The following is a 13,311-nucleotide window of genomic DNA, read 5'->3' on the forward strand; positions in this document are numbered from 1 at the left end:
ATCACAATGTACAATCAAGCTTTGAGAAAAGGCTGCTCTAAGGTATAAAATTTAAGCAGATTTAGACTATGTGTATTAACCCTATAGAGAAAACTGAAATCTAAATGTTCCCCTTCCTTGTTACTCATTTTGTCCATTAAAGGGGCAGTTATTGTCACTTTGAGGAAATATAAATGTATGAATTGATTACAAATGGAGACGTAGAAGAACAGATAGAAAGATTTGTCCTCCTTTGTCATGGAGTGTTGTAGCAAATTATTGGAAAAAAAAATTCAACAGCTTCTATGCTGCACAAAGAAGCAGATATAATATAGACCAGAAATAAGTATTTTTCAGTAATATAACAATTTAGTCACCAATTTTATTTTATTTGTAGTATTTTCTTTTTCCAACTGACTCTCATGCTTTATTTTCTGCTGGAAACTTTCTTTAATCCTTGTCAGGTACACACAGGCTTAGGCAATATTTAACCAACTAGCATTTACATGTGATGAGAAACGTGGGGACATTGAATTTAGAAATTTAAAGGTAACAAACAAAACCTGACAGACTGTTCAGTCTTTAATAATGTGAGAATAAACAGAATCAATTAAAAACATACCATATTCTTCTCAGCTTCCTCATGGGATTTGTCCAAACAGCTTGAACAATTGCAAAATAATATTCAGGTAATTTCCAGGCATCCTGCCGTTATCATTCATTCTTTTTTATTTTTATTGGACACAAAATAATTGTACATATTTATGTGCAACAGATCATTTTGATAAATGTATGCAATGTGTAATGATCAAATCAGGGTAATTAGTATAGCTGTCACATCCAGCCTAAATCATTTCTTTTCGTAACCTTCAAAATCCTCTTTTCTTGCTATTTGTACACATGCCATAAATTACTGTTAATCATATTCACCCTACAGTGCTGCAGAACAGTAGAACTTATTCCTCCCATAGCTGTAATTTTGTATCCCTAATTAACTTCTCCCTATCCTCTCCCATGTCCCTACAGTTCCCAGTGTCTAGTAACTGTAATTTTAATTTCTACTTCCATGAAATCAGTTTGTTTGAGCTCTCACATATGAGTGAGAACATGCAGTATTTATCTTTCTTTATTTGATTTATTTCACTTAGCATAATGTCCTCTCAGCTCATCCATGTTGCTGCAAATAACAGAGTTTTATTCTTTTATATGGCTGAATAGTATTCTACTGTGAATATATACCACATTTTCTTTACCCATTCATCAGTTGATGGACATTTAGGTTGATTCCACATCTTGGCCATTGCAAAAGTGCTGCAATAACCTTGGGTGCAGATATCTACACATGTTTTTGATATACTGATTTTTTTTTTCTTTGGATGAATACTCAGTAGTGAAATCGCTGGATCAAATAATAATTATTTTTGTGCTTTTTTGTTTGAGAAAATTTCATACTGTTTTTCATAATGGCTGAAATAATTTTTATTTTCACTAACGGTATGTAAGAGCTCCCCTTTCCCCATGTGCTTGGCAGCACTTGTTATTTTTGTCTTTTTATTTTTTTTTTTGAGATGGAGTTTTGCTCTTATTGCCCAGGCTGGAGTGCAATGGTGCGATATCAGCTCACAGCAACCTCCACCTCCCAGGTTCAAGCAATTCTCCTGCCTCAGCCTCCCGAGCAGCTGGGATTACAGGCATGCGCCACCACACCTGGCTAATTATATATATTTAGTAGAAGCAGGGTTTCTCCATGTTGGTCAGACTGGTCTCCAACTCCTGACCTCAGGTGATCTGCCCACCTTGGCCTCCCAAATTGCTAGGATTACAGGGGTGAGGTGCCGCACCCAGCCTTGTCTTTTTGATAATAGCCATTCTAACTGGGATAACATGATAGTCCATTGTGGTTTTGATTTGCATTTTTCTGATGATTAGAGATGTTGGACTTTTTTTTTTATATACTCATTGGCCATTTGTATATCTTCTTTTCAGAAACATCTATTCAGATTGCTTGCCCATTTTTCATGGGAATGTTATTATTATTTGCTCTTGAGTTGTTTGAGTCACTTGTATATTCCCAACATTAGTCCTTTGTCAAATGAACACTTTGCAAATATAGGTCTCATTCTATAGGTTGTCTTTTCGTTCTGTTGAGTGTTACCTTTGCTGGAGAAATGCTTGTTAGTTTGATATATTTCCATTTGTCTGTTTTTTTTTTGTCTGTCCTTTTGTAGTCTTATCTATAAAATATTTTCCTACATCAATGTTCTGAAGTATTTTTCCTATGTTTTATTCTAGTTGTTGAACAGTTTTGGGTCTTGAATTTAAGCCTTTAATCCATTTTAAGTTGATTTTTGTACATGGTGAGAGATAGGGGTCTAGTTTCATTCTTCTACACATAGATATCCAGTTCTCCCAGCACCATGTATTGAAGAAACTGTCCTTTCCAAATGTATATTCCTGGAAACTTTGTCAAAAATCAGTAGGTTATAAATATGTGAATTTATTTCTAGGTTCTCTATTCTTTTTAATTGGTCTATTTCTGTTTTTATACCAATACCATGTCATTGTGGTTACTACAGCTTTGTAGTGTATTTTGAAGCCAGGTTGTGTAATGCCTTCAGCCTTGTTCTTTTCACTCAAAATTGCTGTAGCATTTTGGAATATTTTGTGGTTCCTGTTTTCCATCAGTTTTGGTATGCTGCGTTTCTATTTTCATTTGTCTCAATAAGTTTTTTTTTTTTTTAATTTTCTTCTTAATTTTTTCATTGGCTCACTGGTTGCTTTGGAGCATGCTGTTTCATTTCTCTGTATCTGTAGAGTTTAAAAATTCCTCTTGTTGCTGATTTCTTGTTTCATTCCATAGTGTTCTGAGAAGAGACTTGATATGATTTTGATTTTTCAAATTTTTTGAGACTTGTGTGGACTAACATATGGTATCTCCTGCAAAATGTTCTAAGTACTGATGAGAAGAATATGCATTTTGTAGATGTTGGATGGCATGTTCTGTGAATATCTGTTAGGTCTATTTGATCTATAGTTCAGTTTAAGACCTATGTTTCTTTGTTGATTTTCTGTTGAGATGATCTCTCCAATGCTAAAAGTGGGAGATTGAATTCTCCCATTAATATTTTACTGGGGCTGGGCACAGTGGCTTACTCCTGTAATCCCAGCACTTTGGGAGACCAAGGCGGGCAGATCACCTGAGTCAGGAGTTCAAGACCAGTCTGGCCAACATGGTGAAACCCTGTCTCTACTGAAAATACAAAAAAAAAAAAAAAAAAAGGAAAAGAAAAAAAATAGCTGAGCGTGGTGGCCGGCGCCTATAATCCCAACTTCTCAGGAGGCCGAGGCAGAAGAATCACCTGGACCCGGGAGGTGGAGTTTGCAGTGAGCCTATATCATGCCACTGCACTCCAGTCTGAGTGACAGAGCAAGACTCTGTCTCAAAAAAAAAAAAAAAAAAAAAAAAAATTATTCAGTTTGATCTTTCTTGTTAGCCCTAATAATATTTGCTTTATGCCTAGATTCCCTGGTGTTGGGTACATATGTATTTGTAATTGTTATATCCTCTTGGTGAGTTCATTATTTTCTGATTATATAATGAACTTTTTTGTCTCATATTTCATTTTTAATTAAAGTCTATTTTGTCAGATATAAGTATAGCTATTTTTATACACTTTTAGTTTATATTTTTGTAAAGTATCATGTTCCATCTCTTCTCTCTATGATTGTTTTTATAGATGAAGTGAGTGGCTTGTAGGCAGAATATAGTTGGGTCTTTTTTTTTTATTGATTCAGTAAATATCTTTTAATTGGAGAATTTAAACCATTTTTACTCAAGGTTGTTATTGATAGGTGGGACTCATGCCTATCATATTGTTAGTTCTCCTTCCTTCCTTCCTTGCTTCCTTCCTTCCATCTGTCCATCCTTCCTTCCTCCCATCCTTCCTTCCTCCCTCCCTCCCAGTTTTCCTTTCTTTTCTTTTCTTTCCTTTTCTTTTTTTTATTTTCCTCTCTTTCTTTTCTTTCTTTCTCTTTCTCTTTCTTTCTTTCTTTCTTTCTTTCTTTCTTTCTTTCTTTCTTTCTTTCTTTCTTTCTTTCTTTCTTTCTCTTTCTCTCTCTCTTTCTTTCTCTTTCCTTCTTTCCTTCCTTCCTTCCTTCCATCTGTCCATCCTTCCTTCCATCCTTCCTTCCTTCCTTCCCTCCCTCCCTCCCTTCCTGCCTTCCTTTGTTCCTTCCTTCTTTCTTTCTTTTTATTTTGTTCTACTTTTTTTTAATTAATTTTATTTTTAGACCCAGGGTACATGGGCAGGATGTGCAGGTTTGTTACACAGGTAAACTTCAGCCATTGTGGTTTGCCGCATCTATCAATCTGTCACCTAGGTATTAAGCTTCACCTGCATTAGCTATTTACTCTAATGCTTTCTCGCTTTCTCTCTCTCTCTCTCACTCTCTCTCTCTCTCTCTCCATGTATATCTTTTGTTTCTTTTTTCATTTCTTTCTACATAATTTTTTAATTTTGTTTCTCTCTGCAGTTGATAGTGTTTGAGTCCTTTCTTTTTCTTATTTGTGTATCTGCTTTACCAGTGAGTTTTATATTTTTATTTGTTTTCATTATAGTAGATATCATCCTTTTGCTACCAGACATGGAGGCTCTTTTAGAGCTAGCCTAGTGGCAGTGAGATCTCTCCATTTTTGCTTGTATCAGAAAATCTTTTTTTCTCTTCATTTATGAGGCATAGCTTTCTGCACATGGTATTTTTGGCTGATAGGTGTTTCCTACACCCCTCCCCACCCCCAGGATGTTGAATATATCAGCCCATTCTCTTCTGGCTTATAAAGTTTATGCTGAGAAATCTGCTGTTAGGCTGATATGCATTTTCTATTATGTGACTTAACACTTTGCTATTTTTATAAAATTCTCTTTTTGTATTTGAGGTTTGGCAGTTTGACTTCAATGTGCCTGAAAGATGACTTTCTGGGTTGAAATTTTTGGATTTATTTGAGCTTTCTGGATCTGGATCTCTATTTCTTTCTCAAGACTTAAGTTCTTAGCTATTATTTCATTAAATAGATTTTCTATGTATTTTCTCATCTCTTCACATTTTGGAACATAAAATAATGTAAACATTTTTGCACTTAATGGTGTCACATATGTCATGTAGAATTTCTGTATTCTTTTTATTCCCTTATCCTTTCTTTTTTACTGATCTCACTGTGTTATACCAAAAGACCTGTCTTCGCAGATTTTTTTTTCTTACTTTGTTTGGCCTAGTCTATTGAAACTGTCAAGTCCATTTTTATTTAATTTGTTGACTTCTTCACTTCCAGGATTGTCATTTGACTTTTCTATATGATATCTATCTCTTTGTTTAATGTCTCATTTAGGTTATGAATTGGTTTCCTAATATTTTGCATTGTCTGGCTGTATTCTATGGTATCTGAGTTTCATTAAGATCTTTATTTTGTATTCCCTTTCAAGCATTTTATAAATTTCCTTTCTTCAAGGTGTATTAGTAGAGAATTTTTGCATTACTTTAGAGCTTTCATGTCTTCTTGTTTTTAATGAAACTTGAGTCTGTACATTTATATCTATGCATACAGTGTGGATGTAATGGTTTATTCTTTTAAAATTATGGAATAGCTTTCATAGGGTATAATATGGTTTGACTGTGTTCCCACCCAAATGTCATCTTAAATTTCCCATAATTCCCACATGTCATGGGAGGGACCTGGTGAGAGGTAATTGAATCATGGGGGCAGTTACCGTCATGCTGTTTTTGCTATAGCAAGTTCTCATGAGAGCTGATGGTTTCATAAGGGGCTGGTTCCCCTTTTTCTTGACACTTCTCCTTTCTGCCACCATGTGAAGAAGGACATGTTTACTTTCTGTTTCTCCACGATCGTAAATTTTCTGAGGCTTCCCCAGCCTATGGAACTGGAGTTAATTAAACCTCTTTTCTTTATAAATTACCCATTCTCAGGTATGTCTTTATTAGCAGCATGAGAACGCACAAATAGAGTAAATTGGTTCAGGTTAGTGGGGCACTACTGAAAAAGGTACCTGAAAATGTGGAATCTACTTTGGAACTGGGTAGTAAACAGAGGTTGGAAGAGTTGGGAGGGCTCAGAAGAACACAGAAAAATGTGGGAAGGTTTCGAACTTCCTGGAGACTTGGAGGACTCAGAAGACAGGAAGATATGGAAAAGTTTGGAACCTCCTACAGATTTGCTGAAGGCCTTTGACCAAAATTCTCTTAGTGATATAGACAATAAGGCCCAGGCTGAGGTGGTCTCAGTTGGAGATGAGGAACTTGTTGGGAAATGGAGTAAAGGTCACTCTTGCTATGCACAGAGACTGATGGCATTTTGTACCTTTCCTAGAGGTCTGTGGTACTTTAAACTTGAGAGAGATGATTTAGGGTATCGGGGAAAGAAAGTTTTAAGTAGCAAAGCACTCAAGAGAAAACAAAGCATAAAATTTGGAAAATTTGTAGCCTGATAATGTGATAGAAAAGAAAACTTCATTTTCTGGGGAGAAATTCAAGCCAGCTGCAGAAATTTACATAAGTAACAAGAAGCCGAATGTTAATTAATAAGACAATGGGGAAATGTCTCCAGGGCATGTCGGAGACCTCCAGGGGCAACTCCTCCCATCTCAAGCCTTTAGGGCTAGGAGAGAAAATTGGTTTCTTGGGTCAGGCCCAGGGCCCCCTGCTAAATGCAGCCTTGGGACATGGTGCCCAGGATTCCAGCTACTTTAGCTTCAGTCATGGCTAAAAGAAGAAAATTTAGAACTAAGGTCATTGCTATTGAGGATGTGAGCCTCAAGCCCTGGCAGCTTACATGTGGTGTTGGGCCTACAGGTGTGCAGAAGTCAAGAATTAAGGTTTGGGAACCTTCACCTAGATTTCAGAGGATGTATGAAAAAACCTGAATGTCCAGGCAGAAGTTTGCTGCAGGGGTGGAACCTTCATAGAGAACCTCTGCTAGGGCAGTGTGGAAAGGAAATGTGGGGTTGGAGCCCCCACACAAAGTCCCCACTGGGACACTGCCTAGTGGAGCTGTGAGAAGAGAGCCACCATCCTCCAGACCCTAGAATGTTAGATGAACTGACAGCCTGCACTGTGCCCCTAAAAAAGCTGCAGACACTGACCACTGTTGGAGCCCACCTCTTATATCAGCATGACCTGGATGTGAGACATGGAATCAAAGGAGATCATTCTGGAATTGTAAGATTTAATGACTGCCCTACTGGATTTTGGACTTGCATGGGGCCTGTAGCCCCTTTGTTTTGGCCAATTTCTTTCACTTGTAATGGGTGTGTTTACATATGCCTGTATCCCCATTGTATCCAGGAAGTAATTAACTTGCTTTTGCTTTTACAGGCTCATAGGAAGAAGGGACTTGCCTTGTCTCAGATAAGACATTGGACTTGAACTTTTGAGTTAATACTGGAATGGGTTAAGACTTTAGATGACTGTTGGAAGGGCATGATTGTGTTTTGAAATGTAGGGACATGGGATTTGGGAGGGGCCAGGGTGGAATGATATGGTTTGACTGTGTCCCCAACAAATCTCTTCAACTGTAGTTCTCATATTCCCCATGTGTCATGGGAGGGACCCAGTGGGAGGCAATTGAGTCACGGTGGCAGTTACCCTCATGCTTTTGTTGTAATAATGAGTGATTTCTCATGAGAAGTGATGATTTTATAAAGGGCTTTTCCTTTTTTTGCTCAGTACTTCTTGCTGCTGCCATGTAAAGATGGACGTGTTTGCATTTCTTTCCACCATGATTGTAAATTTCCTGAGGCCTTATTAGCCCTGCAGAAATGTGAGTCAATTAAATCTCTTTCCTTTATAAATTACCCAGTCTTTGGTATGTCTTTTTTAGCAGTGTGAGAATGGACTAATAGAGGGTAAGACATCTTTCTGTAGATGTAGCTATAGTGTTGATTGAGTTTCGTGCTTTGGCTTGTTCTGGGTGGACACGGTAGTGGATTCTTTATATGATTTATTCTGCTGTAATCTATGTCAATGTATCTGCAAGTTTCTTATTGGATCAGGCTGCTACTGTTTTTGAAAGGTGTGGTATGAATTTTTGAGGGATGGAAAAGGCCTTACAGAGAGGTCCTCAGGTTTCTGGGTAGCATATGTGTACCCTGGAGCTGGCAGCAGTGTCCCTGGGTAGGCTAGCTGTTGCTCCCCTGGGTGGCACATGTGGACATCAGTGGTGGTAGTGGTGTGCATGCATGTGGTTGCCAATGACAGCAAGTGTGGGCACATGCACAATTGTTGCCAGCAGTGGTAACCTGTGCAGGCTGATCCTAGTTCCTGGGCAACAGTCATGGGCATGTAGTGACCCCACCACTGGAGGGCATGAGGTTGCTATTACCGGCACTGGGTCCTGGCATGTGGCTTGCAGGTTCTGGGAAGTGGTTGTTTTGGTTCCTTATAGCCTGGAAGCAGCTTCCCTCAGGTGCCGGACTGCCTGTTCCCCAGGATGTAGTGTACTGTATGCGCTCAGGAATGTGGCTGCATTGCTGGGTTCAGCTGGCATTGTGACTCTGCAGCTCTCTAAGTGTATGTGAGGGGATTTTGGTGGGATTCCAGGAATGCGGTGATGCAGGGGCTCTTGGTTTTGAGGGCAGAAAGTAGCCTGATGGGGGTCTGTTCTCAAAATAGCACTGTGCTGCAACAGCATGGGTCCTAGATATGAGGACGTTACAGTGTGAAGTCCCTCTCTGGACTAATGCTGTCACATGAGTTCCAGGGAGCTCCCTACTATGAGTACTGAGGGGATCTTCCATGCCTAAGACCGCAGGGAATGTGGATTGCTGGGGATCTTCTGCTGCATTACCTCCACAATGGAATGTTTTTCTTCTCTCAGAGCCAATTCCAGATGACTGCTTTGTTTCCCTCTCTTTGCTGCCATTTTAAGTTTTTGTATCTCAGAAGTTCGTTTTTACTTTCTTGGTAAATTCCACATTGAAATTTCCTTTAGAACACTACTCAACGTGTTATTATCTACTTCCTGTTTTAGTACTTCTTTGTGCAATAGGTGAGTTCGGCATCTCTAGTCAGTCATCTTGATGACATCTTTCTCTAGATGCAGTATTTTAAACATTTTCTAAAGGAAGAATATAGCCACATTTATATTAAAAGTACCCTTCAGAGATTCTAGTATTTTATATTGCCTGAAGTTTCATATAAATATCAAAATATCCATATATATAACTACACATATATATACACACATATACATATATATACACATACATACAAACACATAAACACATATATTGACCCATTTTTCAGAAATATTTCAGAAAAGGGGAACTCTGCATGTGGAAACTTTGCCTGGTTTATTCAAAACTAAATACTTACAAAAGTGTTTGAATTGTAGTATTTTGAATATTTGCTAAAATAATGATCAAACGAATGACGAATGAATGAATGAATGAAGAGTATAAGCAGACATGAGTTTGAAATTCACGGTAAAATTTAAGACTGAAGACAAATATATGAATCATGGTTATATAGATAAGTATTTACAGTCAGCCCTTTATATCCCTGGGTTTTACATCTATGGATTCAACCAACAGCAGATTGAAAATGTCTTAAAATCCATCTGGGCTGAATGTATACAGACTTTCTTCCTGTCATTATTTTCTAAACAATACTATATAACAACTATTTACATAGCATTTACATTTTATTGGTAATATAAGTAATCTAGAGATTGCTTAAAGAATATAGGAAGATGTGCATAGCTTATATGCAAATACTACACTACTTTATATGAGAGACTTGAGCCGCTGCAGATTTTGCCCTCCCTGGGAAATCCTGGAACCAGCCCCCAAGAAATATCAGCCAGGATAGGATTACCATGAGATAGTGTATTAAGTACAAAGTTACAAAAAAGAAACGTAAGAACAATACATCCCTGAAATACACTATACTTACAAATGAAAAAAGGGGACTGATCTATAAAATGGAACTCAGAAGGACACATCAATAAAGGAGGAAGAAAATCAGGAATCCATAGTATCACAGAAGTCAAGGGAATTTAGTGTTTAAAGAAGGAGGTGCTGTTCAATTTTTTCTGAGTGATTCTGAGAGAGCATGTAAGATGAGAAGAGACAAAGGGCTTTTGTTCTTCGTAATAGGAGGTCAGTGGTGATATATACATGAACAGCTTCAGTGGAGTTCTAGGGGCACAAGTTCAGCAAAGAAAAGAAATTCAGAAACTTGAAATGGATTAGAGTCAACTATTTGAGTTTTCATGTGAAAAGTGACAAAAAATAGGGCAGTACCTGAAGGCAGATAGGAGGTCAAGAAAAGCTTCTAAAAATATAGATTGCAGATATAGAACATGTTGTAAGTTAATGGGAATTATTTCTTGCTTTTACAATAATTAAAATTTTTAAGTCAAATAAAGCTGGAAGAAGTAATTTTATTTAATAAATGTTAATTAATAAAGGATGTTAAATTCTTCTACTTTGTTACAAAAAGAAAATTGAGAAGTGAATGGACAATAGAACACATCAGCCATTAGTATAGATAGTCATAAAAGATGAAAAAACAAATATCATGCATAAATATCAGACATAAATAAATTAATGGATAAATTGGACCTTTTTCATTTATTATCTTGCATAATAATCTATAATCTATTCAAAGATACTGGAAGCAACAAGGCAATGAAGTGATAATAACCAATCTAAAAATATTTTTTCCTCTAAATATGCTATCACATATTTTATATCTGACCACAAGAGCACATGCATAGATCTATGCTAGCCTAATTATAGTGCAATTAATGATTATTGACTTCTACCACTAAATTATAAGAATTTCTATACCAGAACCTTTATTTTTCATGATTATTTTTATTTATTTCTTTATTTTAGGGTTAAGAATGTGATCTCTGGAGTTCTAGTATCTCGATTCTAATTCTACTGTATAGTCTTGCTTAAGATTTTTTAACTTCCTTAAGCCTCAATTTGATTGATTTTTAAAATGGACATAATATTAACATATACATAATATGATTTTCCAAGGTATATCATGATACATAAATGTGAAGATTTTAGTTCATATAGTAAGCACTCAATGCATTTGGCTATTATTGTCATATTCAGGAACCATGATAGTGTTTGGTACACAGAGGACACTGGAAATAGTTTTCATAACTGAACAAGTGACTAGAATAAAGGAATTAATGAATGACATCAGAACTGAAATCCCAAACCATAAATCATAAAAGAATCAGACACCAAAGGTAAGGATAGTGTTTCTTGAACAGCTGTGTCAGTATGTCCATGATTCTGAGAAGAGAAGGGAAAGTCTTGGTTGACTAAAGTGATGATTCTAAACTGTGAATAGACTCAATAATATCACTGTTTTGCTTAATCTATTCTCTGATATCTAGTTTAGGGCCAAGAAGGAATGTGTGTTCTTGATAATGACAACAAATATGTAGTATTGATCACAGCAAGACATATAAGATAGCTGCTTGGCCAGAAAAGGAGGAGAGAGCTGAGCCTGGGGACATGGTTGTGAGTAGGTGGTTTGTGTAGGTGACTTTGGTACTTGGTATAAAATATAGTTGGACTCCTGGTATAGAAATACAAAAATACTCTTAACAGAGATTGCATAAAATTTAGCCACCAGTGAAATCTAGGTGCTTATTTATTATTTTGACGTATTATGGTTTTTTAAAAAGGAAATTTATACATTGTCAGTATTTATAACACAAAATGAATTTGATCACAAATAGTAAATAGAACAGCTGATTTTTAAAAATGCTACTAATTCAAGTTCTAGAGAAAATTAATAATTTTAATAATAATAACTAAATTTTTAATAATATCCTTGTTTTCTCTGTAATGAAGTGCATAAATTTAGTGATTCATAATAAATCTGCATGCATTTTCCTCCAAGAAATTTACCTTCCAATTCTATGGGGAGTTTTCAGTAACAAAACAAACACTCTAATTCTCCAGTGTTTACAAAATGTTATGGAATGTTGGTACTCTCTTGGGATTTTTGTCCCTGACAAGCAATTAAGATTAGATTTTAAGAATAAATTGTATCAAATGAGTGGATACAGAAAGAAAGGTTCTGACAAAAAATAAAAACAAACAAACAAACAAACAAAAAACATCTTGACAGAGATAGCGAGGAAGGCTTACACTAAACACGGACACTAATAGTAGTTAAGAAATTTTGAAAACAAACTTACTTTTACTACCTACAGTATACATTTGATAGATTCACCTGAGCATACAAAACCAGTGAATTAATCTCTGGGCTTACCATTGAGCAACAAAAAAGGAGTGAATTTTCATTTCCACAAGAGACATTATGAAATCTCCTTGTTATTTCCCTTATTTTTTCTATATCATAACAATTTATTATTTGATCTTAGTTTTATGATATCCTTGTGATTGTCATTCATTCTTTTAAAAAATGCACCTCTGTACACATGGGTAATGGAGTATAAACATCTGGAGCCAGATTGCACATTTAAACTATGGATCAATATTCCTTCAGAAGTGGTAAAGACTTTGCATGTTCTAACGTAGTAAGAAAAAAGAAGTACCTTCCTGTTATTATCCAGTAGCTCACCAGAATGTGAGCACAAATTATTCTAAGCAAATAACAACATTCAGAGCATGCTGTGCTATAACACAGCATGGTAATGGACACCATTTGCTGGTTTCTATTGGTTTTCTTCTCAATAGTTATGAAGTCGGTTGGGATTTGGTAAATGATATTTGTCTCACACTGAGAAAATGTATATTCCCTCAAACTGCTGTTTCTCATGTAGTGCTTATGTATTTATATGGATATTGCTGTTAGGAAAACTCCTACATTACCTAGTGCACTCAGCCCCTCTTTCTGTAGTAGTAGTAGTTGTTGTTCTTGTTTTGTGACAGAGAGTTGATTGTTGTTTACTTGTCTGTCTAATCTTGTCAGCATATTTTGAAATATGAATTTTAGGAAAATAAAGTAAAAATGAGTTGTGACAATTCAAATTTTAATTAGGGACCTTAAATTTTACATTCATTTATGTAAATGCACTATTAATTTGTAAATATGTGAATATTTAATAATGTAGTCATATATCAATAGTTATTTTTTCGATTTTAAAGTAATCAAGGTTTACTTTATGGGATTATGTGAACTTCTTTTTGAATACTTCTTATTTATCTATTTATTTTTTTGAGACAGAGTCTCCACTCTGTTGCCCAGGCTGGAGTGCAGTGGCATGATCTCGGCTCACTGCAACCTCCGCCTCGCGAGTTCATGCCATTCTCCTGCCTCAGC

At 36.2% G+C, this 13,311-nt stretch overlaps 1 long non-coding RNA gene across 2 annotated transcripts in view; it reads left to right on the top strand.

Annotated features, from left to right (window-relative positions):
* Positions 1 to 543: 543 nt before the first annotated feature.
* Positions 544 to 13,311, top strand: part of LOC112427730 (uncharacterized) — a 138,281-nt gene continuing 125,513 nt past the window's right edge. For both annotated transcript variants that reach the window (XR_003019463.2, XR_003019462.2), the window contains exons 1-2: positions 544 to 668; positions 11,121 to 11,260. This is a non-coding gene — a long non-coding RNA (uncharacterized lncRNA). The remainder of the gene's footprint in view (positions 669 to 11,120; positions 11,261 to 13,311) is intronic.

Source organism: Macaca nemestrina, chromosome 3, assembly GCF_043159975.1.
Source record: "Macaca nemestrina isolate mMacNem1 chromosome 3, mMacNem.hap1, whole genome shotgun sequence".
NCBI lineage: Eukaryota > Metazoa > Chordata > Mammalia > Primates > Cercopithecidae > Macaca > Macaca nemestrina.